This window comes from Lactuca serriola, chromosome 4 (genome assembly GCF_051521515.1).
Source record: "Lactuca serriola cultivar US96UC23 chromosome 4, Lser_US96UC23_V15, whole genome shotgun sequence".
Taxonomy (NCBI): Eukaryota; Viridiplantae; Streptophyta; class Magnoliopsida; order Asterales; family Asteraceae; genus Lactuca; species Lactuca serriola.
The window spans coordinates 10,053,633-10,072,114 of NC_136411.1; the positions used below are offsets into that span (position 1 = coordinate 10,053,633).

At 33.4% G+C, this 18,482-nt stretch overlaps 1 pseudogene; it reads left to right on the forward strand.

Moving 5' to 3' along the window:
• Positions 1–4,757: 4,757 nt before the first annotated feature.
• LOC145098024 (4-hydroxy-3-methylbut-2-enyl diphosphate reductase, chloroplastic-like) lies at positions 4,758–16,838 on the forward strand (annotated as a pseudogene).
• Positions 16,839–18,482: the final 1,644 nt, after the last annotated feature.

Below are 18,482 nucleotides of genomic sequence, written 5' to 3' on the forward strand. Positions count from 1 at the left end.
TCATTTACCCCTTGTCGAGTTTTCCTATAATAACAGTTATCACACGAGCATCAAGGCTGCTCCATTTGAAGCTCTCTACGGCCGTAAGTGCAGATCCCCTCTGTGCTGGGCTGAGGTGGGTGATACCCAATTAGCCAGGGGGCAAACTTCTGACAGTACTCTCACCGGTCCGGAGATCATTCGGGAAACAACAGAGAAAATCGTTCAGATCCGTGAACGATTGAAAGCCTCCAGAGACCGACAGAAGAGCTACGCCGATAAGCGAAGGAAACCTTTGGAATTTCAGGTGGGAGACCGAGTCCTCCTCAAAGTCTCACCCTGGAAGGGCTTGATACGCTTCGGCAAGCGTGGAAAGCTTAATCCGAGGTACATAGGGCCTTTCGAGATTCTTGCAAGAGTCGGCCCCGTAGCTTACAAACTCGAACTACCAGACGCACTTCGTAACGTACATTCTACATTCCACGTATCTAACTTGAAAAAGTGCCTATCCGACGAGACTCTTGTAATCCCACTCGACGAGATCGAAATCAACGAGAGCCTCAACTTCGTGGAAGAACCTGTAGAGATCATGGACCGTGAGGTCAAGCAGACAAAGCAAAGCCGTATCCCTATCGTGAAGGTTCGCTGGAATGCCAAGCGAGGACCAGAATTCACTTGGGAACGTGAGGATCAGATGAAACTGAGATACCCTCACCTTTTTGCTTAGTTATTTGTAAATTCTAGCTTGCTTAAAATTCTAATTTCGGGACGAAATTCCTTCTAACGGGGGGATGATGTGACAACCCGATATTTTGAGTCAATGTAATGTAAAACCGATCAAATTTAGGTCAAAATGTAACCTTCCTAAAATCTTATTCGGATTAAATAAAGTAATAGGAATCATATCAAGGTTTGCGTACATAAAAAGAACGTCCAAATCTGACTCCGGATGAGGAAGTTATGAAATTTTGAAGAAATTCCTTAATCACGTCATTTTAATAAATAAATAATAAAAATAATTTCGGAATTAGCCAACGGAATCTAAACGAAAGTCGTAGATCATGGTCTCACCTTCGCGAGGATATAAAGAACGTCAAAAACGGAGTTCGTATGAGGGAGATATGAATTTTTGAAGTTTATTTATAATAAATATAAATTTAATTATAAATTCCCGGTAATATCCGAAGGGGAGTCATCGGATTGGACCGAAGTACGCCCTGCGTACCTTCGTACGCCCCGCGTACTGAGATCGAGGGTCTCGGATCGTCCACGTCGCACTATCCGAAGAGTTCTAACCCGTCCGACCCGTCCGAAGCTCCGACCCGTCCGACCCGCTGTCCCGTCCGACCCGCTGTCCCATCCGAACCGCGTACCCAGCAACCCGTCCCATCCGAACCGAGGCAGTCGAGGCTTCGGTCATGCATGACGTACGCGTACGCGCTGCGTACGAGCGTACGCCCCGCGTTCGGAGGCGGTTCAGCCTTCCTATAAATAGGATGCGAGGCTTTCCGAAAATGTTGCTCATTTCTCTCCTCTCTCTCACAACTTTGTCTCGTTTTCCGTGCCCGTTATAACCCGAAGCTCTGGTCTTTTTGCTCAAGTCCCGAGGGTCGATTTTACTCCCGAGATTCCCGAGAATCCCGAGAAAAATCCGTTTTCCAAGACGAAACTCTGCCCGGTTTTCCATCTCGCTTTCCTCAATCAATCAAGTGAGTTTCATACCCCCTAATCAACCTGTTAAATATTCTAAATGCTTTTATATGCTTTCAAAAGGGGGGGAATGCAAGTTAAATACTTATAGTTATTGTTTCAATCACCTGTGATTGTACTAATCACATGTGATTAATAACTAGGGAAATCAGTGGTTTTATCACTATTCAAACTATCTATCAAACTGTTTTACTTCTAAATGTTTTCCAAACCCACTTACTTTTCGAATTTACACTACAACTGTGATTTAAGCAAATGTTCCTTATACTTAAACTGTTTTAATCAAATCTACACCTTCAAATGGTTTTATAGATTGACATCAAGTCAATCTTTCTTTAAAAATAATACTTATGTTTCAAATGCCTTATAAATACTTATTTATGCTTTTATATTACAAATTGCATGCCCATATATGTATAGACGTATAAATAATGTTTAAAGGACTTAGGAAGGCTATCCACCTTGTTTCCTTTTCCTCGATTTGGATGTGGTCTGATAGGATTTTGGGTGACCATCCGAAGGTCGTTTCCATATTAATTATATATCAAATATACATATATAGACATGAAAGTACTTCCATAATCATATGTACTAAACGCACTGTTAACAAGTTACCATTGGGGTAACACAGAATCATACTATTACAACTACTAGATCAATGAGTCAGTTCATTCATGAGTCTATACTAGGAAGAGAATATATACAACTATACTATGAGAATATATACAACTATACTACGAGAACATATACAACTATACTAGAACAAGAAACATTTCATCACACATGCAAGAATACGATAACAAATGTGATCCACTGTATCGGAGCATGCCTTAAATGTCATGGCCCGAGTTGTAGCCAGAATTCTCTTGGAGGGAGAGCGTTGAGTTTGCGTATAGATCTATACTGGATTGACTATCCTACACCTTGCTGCTAGCTACAGCCGGACCTGCAGGTCTGCGGGTGCCAAACGTCATTCCGTTATTACGACCGTTCTTTATGTCGTTGTTATCAGTCGATAGTATGGTGCAATTATCACATCATACCTTAATATAAATCCGGTTTAAGGTAGTAGTAATTAGTACAACAGTAGTTCTTATTATACAAAACTACAGTACTACAATGATTTACCCATTACATATTTTGGTGATAATCTCACTTAAGCATTAAAGTACAAACTATATTTTTTTTCAAATGATAGTTATACTTGGGTAATCACACACTTTTACAACAGACGAGTTTACAAAACTGTTAAGCCTTGGTAGAAGGTTACTTTTATAGAAAATATAGGATTTTCTGAGAGATTCAAACTTTTGCAAATACTTTTAAACATTTATTTACATTTTTACAAACTTATACTTTGGGACAAGTTCAAACGTTTTTTTTTTTACAATGAACATTGACACTAAAACACTTATGAACTCACCAGCTTAATGCTGATAAACTCTTTCAAAATAACTTGTATTCTCAGGTCATCAGTAGACAGGTACCGATGCCAGCTTTTGAGATGATGAAGCGTACTCAAGACTCATCATTTTATTATTTTGATTTACGTTATATTTTTGGTGTCTAAAACTGTACAAAACACGCATGTATTAAATTTATATATTTAATGCAATGGATGATGTTGTTTGCCTATTTACATTTACTGTGTTGTGATTACCTTACATGACGTCCTCCGCCCCAGAACGTTTCCGCCGTTCTTGGTTTTGGGGTGTGACAGCCCTGATCCTTTCCATATTAAACTTGAAATCTCCTTCTATGGTAGATTTTGCAGCTGCCCAAAACATGTTTCTGAAATTAGCATAGATATGCATAGCACATTACCTATGCTCAACATATGGTAGAATATCCTTCCTAGCTTCAAGAATACCCTTAATCATGAAAAAAAGTTAATTAGCAACACCATACACTATTGTAAATAATGAAAAATAAAGAGATAGTTACTTTACCTTGTGTTTGTCACTGATTACACACACACACCCCTTCAACCTTGCAATCCAAGATCATCATTAACCAAATACATGAACCATTTCCAGTTGTTCTTGTTCTTTACATCAACAACTGCCCATGCTATAGGATACACCTAATTGTTGGCATCCCTATATATTGCAGTTAACAGCTCCCCTTACACTGTCCCTTCAAAAAAGAACTATCCAATCCTATTACCCTACGACATCCCCTTTTCCACCCCTCTCTTATTGCTTTAAAGCAAATGTAGAATCTATGAAATGTTGTGGTATTATCAGGGTTTAAAGTAACTATAATCTAAATTGTGCTGTCTGGATTGGATCTTAGTAGCTCATGCCCATAATCCCAAACTCTTGCGTAGTGGTCACTCAATTTCCCATGAATTAATGACAGTGCCCTCATCCTTCATCTATAACACTTTGACCATGAAATTTTGCAATGAAATTTACTTTGTATAATTACCTGTATCTCCTTGCTTTTTAAATTAGGTTTCCTAATCAACTCCTTCACAAATTTCGTAGCTAACTAGGTAGGATCCATAAGCCTTGAATTGTTAAAATTCCGAACACATTTATGAATGTCTATCATCTTTTTAACTTGGACACTTCTCTGGATCACCTTTCAGTACTCATCCAAGAAGCCCTAGCCACAAATGGACACTTCTCTGGATCACTTCCACGTATTGCCGCTAGTCTAACACTATCACATTTTTTTTCAAACGGATTTGAAAACCCTTATTAATAGCATAGTTGGTTAAACACAATTTCAATTCATGTGGGGATTCATACCTTTCACCAAGCGTTGTTCTCATTTTGTTCCATTTCACCTTTGGATTGTGGGTAGAATACTCAAATTCCTCATCACTATCTTCCTCGTTACTACCTTCCAAATAATCTTCATCTGATTCTTCTTTAGTGATTCCAGTTTGAACATCGTTTCGAGTTTCAACATCATTTTCAGTTTTAAAATCATCTACTGCCTTGTAATCGTCTTCTTCACATAGAATATTGAGAAATTCATCTTTACATCGGGAAACTTGTTTCGTTTTGAAGTACACATCCAGCTCCACATCTATTGTATCAATATCATGGATATCGTCCATGATTTCAACTGCACGGGGTAAAAACCCAAGTTTACTGAGGGAGAATGTGAAACGAGAGAAGTAAGTTGTACTGTGTGTGTATAAATGAGATCGATTAAACCCACATAAGCAAGTCCTGACCACATAAGCATTTTTTACCGGCTAAATGAGGGTCGTCGGTAAAATAGGGCCAAAATGTTCGATTTGTCCGGTTTTCTGGGTTTTTCGTTCAAAAAAAAGTTGGAACAAAAGTGTAACTTTTCCCAAAAGTTTGGGACTTTTTTGAAGATTTCCCAATAAACAAGCATCAAAGTTTTCAAAGAAAAAATCAAATAAGTATAACAATAGAATTCAATTCCGATGACGAATAGTTAAACATGAAATTACAGTGATTATAAAGAATTTATCAATATTCACTGTCTTTTCATTGTATTTTTAAACATTTTTTGCTTATTACAGTGATTATTTGCAAGGTTCATCTGTGATGTGGTTTTAATGTGTAAATATTTACCTGGTGAACAATACTATAAAATCATGTTGTCAAAAGCATGTTATCCCCATTTCAGAAAGGAAAAGTGTTCATCATTGTGTTGAAATTCAGGGTACATGTTTGCTTGAACAACATTTGCACTTCTTGAAACATCTACTTAAACTAAAAGGTCAATCACAAGGTCTACAGGCACCTGGGAAATATGAAGATTTGAAATAATTAAAAACTGTTGATGCTTTAAAAAAATATGTGAAGTGGATAATTAGAATATTACTTACTAATGAGTTGATCTTCTTGGAGTCACCACTGAGTATGTTCATAGCATCTCATATACAAGCAAGGTCAATTACAGCTAGAACTCCAGTAAAATGCTAAGAAAATATCATGGATTATTATAAATGAACAAAGGAATGCAAAGTTGTATACTTGTATTAAGCCAATATACCTTGATATTAAAGCAAAGCAACTAAATCTGGTTCAGGACTTTCGTCAAGCAACTTGTGTGCACTTCAAAAAACCTGACACTTTGAATACAAATTGACTATTTTCACCAGGCGGGTCCATGTTAAAGAGAACAACAATATTAATAAGGCCACACATGAAGGAAAATAGCACTAGAATTTTATATTTTCACGAAAATGTTCTTCTTAGTTCTTAATAAGAAACCTTCTAAACTCTAAGTAATTTCAATATCACGTACTGTATTGAATCCGATAACTAAGTCAGTATACGAACAAGCATATAGATTGTCAACTTAGTTTTGGTAATGCAGAAAAGAAAAAGTAAAATCTGATCTAAAAAACCGAAGAAATGCAGAAAAATAAAAACTTATGTTTAGGTAACTTCTAGTGGAGGAAAATTGAGACTGAGATCGAGAGTTAGGGATCATCTTCTTTGTTTAGGTCTTCAATCCACAAAGGAGGCCGAGATGAAGTCAGGGATTACGGTATGCTTCAGGGAACGAATTGATGGAGGATAAATCGATTCAAAATCAAACCATCTTCAGTGGAGTTTTTTCTATGAAGAACGTGAGATCAAGGAGTGTGGCATCAACAATGAAAGTTGGATAGATCTAGATGTAATCTAAAGCGAAGTGATGATAATGCATGTGTGTGTGTGTGACAGAGAGAGGGAGAGAGAGAGAGAGAGAGAGAGAGAGAGAGAGAGAGATAAAGAGTGGAATGGATATGTATGTATGTTTGGATGTCAGTTTTTACATTCCTAAATTGCCCTCTGTTTGATTTATTTAACATGCTCCTTCTCTTTAGTTTTTAACTTATTTATAAAAACGCCACCTTGCATCTTGACCCTTCTTTTTTTGATCTAATGGTCTAAAATTAGTTCTCGGGTTCTCGGGAAACTATAGGTTCTCAAATGATATATATATATATATATATATATATATATATATATATAAAGCAACCATTTTTCCTTGAACCTCATGAATTTGAAACTCCCAAGACTATTCAACTTATACAAATTAATTTATGATTAATTGAAATATTATGATTTTTTGTAACTCCCAAAACACTTCAAATCATGCTATTTATTTGATGAGTTAAATGAAATAGTTAGCCTATATAAGAAATTTGTAGAATAAATATTGCATGTACGTCAACACAAAATGATAGATTATATTTGTAGGGTTTTAAGAGTTATGTGAGTGGTTCCATGGATGTAAGAAAGCAATTTCAACTTTTCCAAATATAAATTTATCTAAACTCAAATTGGGTGCATGTAAAGTTTTAAATATTAACCAAGGTTCACATTTAGGTATGTTTGTAAAAGTATACTTGAGATCATTTTTTAAGTTTATGTTTTATGCATCTTTCTATAATCACAAGATGATGAAGTGGGACTGATAATTACTTTTCATGAACTTTTGGTAAATCAACATTCAAGCTATTTATCAGTTAGAGCAATTAACTTTGTTAACATTTATGCATTTTTATGTTGTCTCTCTTTTTTATGTTAGGAAAATATATTTTATGTCCAAAAGAACATTACTCAACATGTATTTATGCTATTATAAGTTATATATTATGTTAGTTTATATCGCTTATTTTGTTGTAAATAATATCGATGGAGTCTTTTATAATTGATTTTGATTAAAAGAGTTTACAACTATTATTCCAAATTGTTGGTGATAATGACGAATTACACCAAATGATTTTTACTATGATACGACTTTATTCTTGAAAACCAATGATTATGTGTCTTATAAAAATGAATCAGTTATGTTCTACCAAAACTTATATTGATGTACCCATTTTTAAATGTTTTGATAGTAATAAAAATAAATAATTATCTTATTACATTTGTCAATTTCCTTTTTCTATATTCGTTCTTTATCGTAAAGGAAAAGTAAAATAAATAATATATTAATATTTTCATAAGAAAATATAAGTGATAAAAATATACCTCTAGTGTAATACTCCTCCTCCCCTAACTCACTCTTAACAAACAAAAACATTAAGATTGGTTACAGTACATAATAATTACTATAGTTTTAAAATTCAAATCACCATTTTATTAGGATCGTTCATTCTCGTCCAATATTTGATACCCGTAGGGACAAAAATAAAAGTGCAATACAAAAGTACGATAGTTGCTAAATATAATAGTGAAAAAATTTAAATAAGTAGTTTTTATTTAAGTAAAAAGTAATAATTGTTTAAAATAACATAAACCGAAATATATTATATTATATTAAAAATTATTGTTGTTTGAAATAATAATAATAATAATAATAATAATAATAATAATAATAATAATAAATATTCACATAAATTGTTTATAAATTAGTTAAAAATATTTAAAATAAATTTAAATCAAAAACTTAATTCAATTTGATTTAAACAACACTTTATATATCTTTCTTATCGTATACTTAAAATAACTATAATATTAATTACAACTTAGAATAAAAATTATTATTTCAATTTTAGATGTTTATCATATTGTTTTTATAACATATAACTGTTAATATTTATAATACATTATTGACCACAACTAAGAGATTAAAACTCGCAGTACAACTCAATAGTTTTTAATTTAAATGTAATTATGATTTCAAATTTAATGTAATTAGCTATGTCTTTATATTTTCCACTATATTCAAAAGTTTTTTAAACTTATGGTTATTAATATGTAATTCTTTTTTATTTTCCACTTATTTATTATACACATTGTAGCTATATTAGTAGTATATAAATAAGTTTTGATTAAAAAATCATATGTTTGAAAAGATGTACGATTCAAAATGAAAGAGTTGGAAAAAAAAGTTTTGTAGCATCAATAGTTATTTAACCACATATATTTTATAATAATGTTTCTATATATCAAATGTATGTTTTTTCTAAATATTCATTTTGAATGATTCAAAACGTTCTATAAAATCATCAAAATTTGTAGTATTTATTTTTTCATACTACTTTATGTTATATATATATATATATATATATATATATATATATATATATATATATATATATATATATATATATATATATATATGTTTGATATATAATTTACACAACATAAAATGATTTATGAAATCATAAATTAATAGTAAAAATAGCTAATGATATAAACTTATTACAATTAATAAAACTAATATGTTAACTATAGAGTTTGTTTTGCTACTAACATTGGTTTTTCATATATAAATATTAAATCACAATTTGTTATACGTTATTATTTGAATTAAATAATTATATTCAGGAGCAACGCTCGGAGATTCGAATAGTATATATATATATATATATATATATATATATATATATATATATATATAGATAAATGGTAGGATAACATTGTATTATTTTCTTTCTAGGCCCCATGGCGTGCCTAATATAACTATCACTACAAGAAAAAGACCCTTTTACGACGCGCAAACCACGACACTCATTGATTTATGTGACACAAAAGAGAGTGACATTAAAAAAGCGTCGTCTCTGCAAAAAATTTAAAGATTTAGGTCACGCATTATTGCGTGCCCTTAAATTAGTATCTAAAAGAAAAACAAAAAAAAACACGGAGGGCACCTATAATAAAATGCGTGTTGTCTAAGGTTGTTGCTTTATAAATTTTAATGGAACGCGCGTTCGATCCTTCAATAGCAGGGGGAAAATGAGATCCTAAAAAATTAACAACCCCGCGTTTCATCCATCTTTTAGGGTTTCCATGTAAACCTTAGACCTCATTTGCAGGTTTTGTTCTCTGATCAAGTTGTTGCTGTTCGGGAAGAAATAACGAATTCATCCTCTCCTCCAGCCAACAACCTTCACTATCTCCTTCACCATTTCTTTGTAAACCCTAATCTGCCTCCACCACTACCGAATCCCTTTTGTTTATCCTAAAGGAATAACGCAACCAAGCTCGTATCTCAGATCAAGTACTCCGGCGTGGACTTAAGAATTGAGGGCCCGCTTCAGGCTCACATCCTTGCTGACGTGCATCATGTGATATTCCAGACCACCGAGATTTGATCGACTTGAGGGCTCGGCTCGGAGGCTGGAGCAGCGGCTCGGGTCCATGAAAATCGGAAGAGGTGGTGAAGATTGGTGGTTGGAGAAGGCGATGAATAACATGAACAAGGAGTTCTATAGTCGCTTCCTCATCTCTCAAGCTTCCTGATCCTCTCCACTACTTCGATCTTCTTTCCGATCTCATTTCCTCCATTCACGACGAGCCCAAGGTCTGCGCCTGTTTACATTTCTTTGTGATACGTATGATTTGTTTCATTTCACTTTTAATACGATTATTTTTTTTGTTTTATGTCACTAAAACATATTGATTGTGAAATTGATGACAAACTACACCCAGTTATTTGAACTCCTTTGGACTAATTCTTAAAACCAAAACTTGATGTTGTCTAAAGCTTGAATCTAGAAAGTAGGTTTTGAATCTCATAAGTTAAATGTGGACTCCTGTGCATCATCTAAATAATTTATCTGAAATTAATTTGAAATTATCAGGAGTATGTACTTCTGTGGCAAAGGAAATACGAGGATGCACTCTTTTCTCTGCAGGTTCTTGGTGCAAGGCGCCCTGTGCGTCATCTGACATCTGCTGCAATGGGTAAAATCATTTATAAAGGGGATAATATCTCAATCTACTCAAGATTCAGCAACCATCAGGGGTTTCTCTCTGATGGAAAGAAGAATGAAGCCTTGCGAATAGCTGGTATGTCTATCTATTTTATGTTTGAATTTAATATGCATGCCTATCTTTGATATGGATTTTAGTTAATTCCTAATGAATACTCCGAAAATATCTTTCAATATATGATTTATAGTACATTGTTCTCATTTCTGTTATATATTGACAATTGTGACAGCAACAGAGCTATTAGTGAACTTCAGCTGCATAGAGGGTAGAACATATATTAATAAATACAAATATTTTACCAACTTTTTTGTTGCATACAACATGAAGCATACATGCATTCAACATGTCAGTTTATTTAAAACATGTAGAACTTTTAACATGTTTGCTGGTGGTGGTGTCATTGTAACCTTGTAGATGGTTGGCTGTGTATGTTGGTAAGATTGATTGATTGATTGTTTTAAATCTCCATAAACCATGTGTCTTAATAATCAACTGATGAAGTTACTTACTCCAGTGCTTACTTATTCATCTTGTTTAGTTAATCCCCATGATTTGATATAATTTTTGTTTTCATTTTCTTGTTATTTGTGTGAGTTTCTGCAGTATGCTTACGATTTTGTGAGGTGAGAGGCTTTGCATATGCTTAGAAATTCTCTCGAGGGTTCAGGTGGCAATGGCTCTTTACCTGCATATGTAGAATCATTTTGCATAATCATGCGAATGGGTGTTGGAGACATATCATTCATTGTCCGGAAAGCTTATGCATGATGTTTAAAAGCTTTTGCTAGTATTGGAGGCCCAGGCCTAGGAGTTGGAGAGCTTGACAATTCTGCCTCTTACTGTGTCAAGGTACCACTTTCTTAGTTACTCTGTGTATCTTGTTGCATGAGGTTAGACTTGAAGAAGTTGACTCTTACCAAGGAGATGACTCTAGATAGGATGGCATGGAGGCTTAAAATTAGGGTAGTCAGTAGTGGAGTAGATTTAGTAGTAGTCTAGACCCTAGGTGTCTTTCTGTTAAAATTTGAACTCCATTGCATCGGTTTTTTTAGCATATATAATATTTTAATAGATGTATGAATTTTGCAGCAAGTGGAGCTCGTTCAAAGGATTTGAGAATAGGTATAACCTTGTCATGGGTTTTCTTCTTACATGTAAAATTTTGTCTCTGTTACTAGTTTTTAGGATAATATCTGCAATATTCATCTCTACTTTTTGCTATTGGTTCTCATTTACCAGACCTTGTAAGTGATGGGTTTTAAGCATTCTAACACTTCCTAAGTGTACATGCAACCCTAATAACCTTGGATCTATGTTTGTCTAATTATCATGCAAAGTTTAATTCGAAGGTTATATTCCTATCTAGCATACATGGGGAACAATTTTTAACTTGAATGAAAGATAGAATAACTTACCTTGTTGTTGCTTATGATCCTTGAAACCTTGTGAGCCTAGCACCCCAAGTGTGATACCTCAAATGCTTCACACAACATCAAATGCAAAGGAGTAAACTTTGAAAGAATCTTACACTTGCAAAAATCGTCCTAGCCCTCACTTGTTCATGTGTAGCCGATTTTGGTAGAGAATGGGTTCCTTATATAGTGTTGACACATCTAGGGTTACACCATGTAAACCCTAATGTGTCATGACTCTTCATTTCCATGACCCATGGGTTTGTAACTCCCATGGAGCATCCTATGGCTTTAACCCAACTTGATAATCCATGGAGCCTCTTAGCCCACTATACAAGTTATGGATGATTTACATAATCAACTCATATATTTAATTAGTTATCTTTTGATCACTTAATTAATTCTAAATTAATTCTTGATCACTACTAATTAAATAATACTATTAATATATTAGAAGTTATAATATATTAATAAACCATAAGTTTTATTTCTCTCATTTAGTCTATCCAGTTGCATGGTGTCATGCATAAGAAGGAGACGCTTGAGCTAATGAGTCAAGAGTATACCAGTAATAATCTTATCCTTTTATCTTGTTTCAATTAGTTCTTTTTCCTGAATTTGAGATAATTGAGCATTGAAAATTTATAAATTTGATGCGACTTCAGATGTTGTACAAATTTACTTATCTCATGGGCTAATTTGTCTACGACTGGTAAACTAATTAAGATCATTTTCTGGTCAACGGAGTTTCCAACACCGATGTTTATGTTAAATAATCGTTTTAACACGGTGTAAGCTGTCTTATAGCCTAAAATTCTAATGATTGATATGTATTTTGTCTAAATTGAATTTTTATAGGTGACATAATAAAGACTTTGAAGTAACTATGAATATACATGGGGAAATGTTACTGTAAAGCTTGGAGAAGCTTATGGCTTTTGCTGGGGTGTTGAGCGTGTTGTCCAAATTGCTTATGAAGCTAGGAAACAATTCCCTGATGAGAAGATTTGGATCACTAATGAAATTATTCACAAACTGACTGTTAATAAGGTACTAGTTTAGTTTCTTTGGGTAAATTCTATAGCATACAGTTTTCTGGTGATTTTCCTCCAGTAATAAACATTTTTAAGGGTCTTTTGGTTGTTCTGTTTTCAGTTGATCCCTGAATAGTGATGTCATTTTAATAGATTTCTGTTGATTCCTAAGTGAAAGTATTCTCTATTATTCTTACTTCCCTCATATGCATGTATCTTGTAAAACTTTACATTTTTTCAACAGATGATCATTAAAGTTTTTAACTTTTGTAATGCTAGAGGCTAGAAGAGATGGAAGTTAAAGATATCCCAATTGAGGAAGGAGAAAAAAAATTGATGTCATTGGTAAAGGCAATGTTGTAATTCTACCTGCTTTTGGAGCTGCAGTAGACGAAATTTTGACTTTGAGTAACAAACAAGTACAAATAGTTGACACAACATGCCCTTGGGTGTATAAGGTGTGGAATACTGTTGAAAAGCACAAGAAGGGGGATTATACTTCAATCATTCATGGTAAGTATTCCCATGAAGAGACAGTGGCAACAGCCTCTTTTGCAGGAAAGTATATCATTGTGAAGAACATGGATGAGGTATGCTTAATGGGCTTCTTCTTCTGAAGTGAAAAACTCTTTTCCTCATTGATATAATTATATTAAATAATATTTTATTACTTGATCCACGCAACATATGTGTGTGATTACATTCTTGGTGGTGAACTTAATGAATCTAGCTCAACCAAAGAAGCTTTTCTGGAGGTGATTTATTTATTATAGCATCTTTCTTGAATAATTTTTTTCCTTTTTACAACATTAAACTTCAAAAAAATATACCCAGTTATAGCAATGTCTGCCAAATACCAAGCAATTTCACTGCTATAATTGGGTTATTTTTCAATGTTGAATGTCCCAAAAAGAAAAAAGTTGAAAGTACAATGTTGTAGTTTGGTAAAAAAAAATTTAAAAGTACAATGCTTTAATAGGAAAAAGATCAAAAGTAAAATGTTGTGATAAACTTTCAATTCTTGTAGAAATTTAAATTTGCAGTTTCCAAAGGTTTTGATCCAGATAAGGATCTTGTGAAAGCTGGTGTGGCGAACCAAACTACAATGTTGAAAGGAGAAACAGAAGAGATAGGTCAGTTTTTTTTGTTTCAAATAATTCCTCATGTTACTTTTTATATATAAGTTATGTCATTAAACATACTTGGTTTCTTTTTTCCTTATTTCAGGGATATTAGTATAGAGGACAATGATATAGAAGTTTGGATTACCCTTTACATTACAGAAGGTGTCTCTTAATAGCAATGTAGTATTAGCTTATATAGTTAGGGAAAACCTCTTAATAACAATGTACAATTAGATCCCCTTAGTATCAATGGATTACAATTTTTCGACATGATGTTATTGGATGAAATTCATTGTTTTGGTATATATTTGTTTGCATATTTTTGTATTATGCGTAAATGAGTATCGTAAAGATGCGTCGTAAATACATATCGTAAATGGTTACTGTAGTTTATGACACACAAATGCGTGTCATCTTCATTTATGACATCAGCTTCATTGATACGCCTTGTGTATCATAAACACGTGTGTCGTAAGGTTACGACACGCAAATGTGTGTCGTCTTCCTTTATGACAGGGCCTTCTTTTATACGCATTGTGTGTCATAACTGTGCGTCGTAAATGCGTGTCATAAATGTGCATCGTAAATAGACGACGCGCAAAAGTGTGACATCTCTCGTTATGACAGGGCTTTCCTTGACACGCATTTGTGCATCGTCTGAGCGTTTTACGACACGCATTGCGCGTCGTAAAATGTTGTTTTTCTAGTAGTGTATATATATATATATATATATATATATATATATATATATATATATATATATATATAATAGCCTCTAGTAAACTTTTGTTTTCCGACGTGTTATTGAATTGGGAGGGGCTCTTCGTTGGGTTGTGGTTACGAATTATGTTTTGGTTGTTTAGTGGGATGTTGTGATTTTCTGGTGGTCGTTTTTGTATGTTCACATGTCGTTAAATTATCGTGTGTTCAAACTAAAGTGTAACTGATTTTGCCATTCCATATATATATATATATATATATATATATATATATATATATATATATATATATATATATATATATAACTGATTTGACTGTTTATATATCCGTTTATTAATCAAGTATGTAGTTTTTTGTTGTCTATATATCATGCATGCGGTGTATCAATTTTTGAAATAATTATTGTTATAGATATAATTTTCGGAACTATTGTAGTGTTTGAAATGAGTTCACAATATCATTTGATTAGTGACATTAATATTGATGCAGATGGATGTAAGTTCGAGGGGTGGGTTGTTTGTTTATATAAGTAACATGTTTATTTGAAACAGTCTGAACTAAGTAATATATATGATTTTAATGAACGACAATATATCAAGTTGTCATTGTGGATTTTTTTTGTTTTTGTTTTGCATCCGTATAGTTTTAATTTTTTGTTTCTTTGTCTGCTTATTTGAATGCTTTTATTAACCAAAATAAAAATAATATTTAAAACATTAAAATTATTAAAAATGATTTTTTTATGTATTTTTCCGTACTAGTTTTCACAAAAGTAATATATTTGGAAATTTTGTTATTTCCTTTAGGTAGCTATTAATCGTTTTTTATATGATTTCCGCCATTATAACTATTTGATTTGACAAAAAGTATGTGTTATCCAACTTTAAATATCAAATTCCAAACAATTACATTAATAGTTTTTTTGAAACGAAATATTTTTATTGAATAAAATATAAAACCAAAGTACTTATTGTGACATTCTATTTTTCAAAACAAATTAAAATACTTTCTTTACGATTTTAAAATAATAAGTTGTTTGTTTTGCCAAAAATCTTAGTTATAAAACATTATCAGATAACAAATATTGTTTCAAAGTATTAAAATATAAAGATGTCATAATTATTATCCAACATATATTACATCGTAAATAATTAAATAGTTAAATATCCTGAAAACTATTGCATGTTCATCTCTTATTTTATTCGGCATCTTATTCAAATTCCTACGGACTTAAATCCGCTACATGTGATACATATAAATTGAGTGAGTCAGGTTTGGAAAAAACATGGTGAGATACATAGGAATTTCAAGCCCATAATATTTTCATGATAATAAATCATATTAATAATCCTACAAAACAAACATTTACAAGCAATATAGATATATAAATCCAAAGTAAATTACTATAAGACAATCTACACATAGATACCCACTCCAACCGATTCTCACAAATCCTAGTTCGACGATCAACTGAAAGAATCACCTTACCTGATGAATCGTTTGAGCAACTGATTGACTACACATCTAGGGGAATTATTGGTTAGTGTAAGTCATTTAAAGGAAACCAATTATTAGAATATTTGATAATATGCTAAAGCATTTTATCTATGTTTGTGGGTTATAAGTCCACACTAGCAACGTAATTCACAAGATTTTCTAGAATAATCAAGTGTTTTCATTATACTTTGATAGATGACTCAGACATACCAGTCAGTTATCCGAATCAGACACACAATTTCTGGTTGTCTAAAAAAGGAGGACTACTACACCCCGCTTTGATCTCAAAATATTCCCTAGAATGAGACTCTTCGATTAATCAACTTACTATTGAACTAATCATCATTTACAAGCCTTAGTTCATAATTAAATAAGACTATAATAAAAATAAATGACTTCTAATATAATTCCTAATTATGCAAAACTATCAAAAAACAAGATATAAAAATAGCACAAAATACAAATATTTAAGATCTATTTAAACATTTACATAATAAATATATTTATTTAAGATTATGCTCTTGAAAGTAACTACGCACACACCAGGTTAAAGGTGGAAGACTTTTAGTTAAGTATGTGTTTCTAATAACACTTCATGTAACATCCCGACTCCCAGGTATAAATTTAAATTGTTTTAAATTCATATTGATAGGGAAACTCGATGAGTTGGAATCCCCAACTCGTCGAGTAGGGACTGAGATAGTCGCGTGAACTTTAGACTCAACTCGACGAGTTGGAGCTGAGTGTGAAAACCCCAATTTTTAGGGTTTTCACCCTATTTAAAGGACCTTAATCGAGCTACCTACCATTTTGAGAGTGTGTAAGGCTAAGTGTGTGTGTGTGTGTGTGTTGGTGCATTCCTTGGAGAAACTCGAAGATCTAAGAGCTTGGAACGAGAAGGATTCCATAGATCTAGCATCCATTCAGTTGTAGCAACCATTTGAAAGTAAGAAGTCACTACCTTGATCACATGTTTGTTAGATCTCTCCATTAGAGAGTTTATGGCCATTTCTAGCTTCTTCTTGAGTCATTTTTAGCGTGTTTTGAAGCTAAGACTTCGGATCTGGACACTATTAGGCCCTTAGGCTTAAGGACTTAAGATTTATCAAGCTTTGGCCAACTTCCATGCCTTAAACCCCTTGTTGAGCCTTGTTTTGGAAAGATTATCCTCTAGATGCCATGCATGAACGTAAAGCCTGTAGATTTATGTGGTATTTCAGCCCTATAATAATAGATCTATACTTAGGAGCCTTGGGTTCGCTTAAAAACGTCTGAATGAGAAAAGGGTTGAAGGAACTCGACGAGTTGGTTAGGGTTTTACCCAATATTCTGGACACTGGGCAAGCTCGACGAGTTGGCGAGACAACTCGGCGAGTTGACTTGAACTTTCCCAGTTTTTGGAGAACAGAAGGAACTCGATGAGTCGCATAAATACATTCGACAAGTTGAGTCAACATGGACTGTTGACTTGAGTGTTGACTTCTTTTGACTTTTTGGTTTTGGTGAAGTTGTGGACTTTGGATACCATAAAGGGGTAAAATGGTCTTTTACCCTTCTAAGACTTAGAAGCGGAATTAGCCTAACATCTTTGGAGGTTGTTAATATCAATTATTAATTAGAGACGATTGCAATATATGATAGGCAGAGTGTAGACCGCCAACCCGAGTGTGAGATATAGTTTGCTTTACTTATGAGGTGAGTCATCTCACGATACATACCTGAGCGGTAATTACTGTGCAACCGAAGGGTCTTATTTGTTTTACTGACCGGAGGGTCTTATGTGCTTATACTGATATATGTGAAATTATGCATTCTGTCTTTATGATTTATGTTGTATATTATTCAGTGCTTTTATTGAGATAGGACCAGAGGGTCCAACCGAGTCATGAGGCCGGAGGGTCTTCATTGAGATAAAGGACTGGAGGGTCTAAACACGAGTCGTGAGACTGGAGGGTCTTCACTGAGACACATGAGCGGAGGGTCCTTATCGAGATATAGCCATGAGATGCTAATTATTTGTGTGTGGTATTTTGGGTAACTCAATAAACTTTGTGCTTACAGTGTTGTGTAATATGTGTTTCAGGTACATCTCAGGGTCGCGGGAAGGCGCCGACATGATTGTACACACCAGCTGGTTGATTTATGGTTTGAGGATTCTAGGATATTTTACAAATGATTTCCATGTGTGGTGTTTGAAACATTTATAAATTGAGCATGAGAGATGTTAGATTGTGTTTTGTGTAGAATTAAAAATGAAAATTTTATTTGAAAATTTAGAGTGTTACAAGTTGGTATCAGAGCCTTGGTTTGAGGGATTTGGCTGTACCCTCGGGTATGTCTGGACTCAAACTGGGG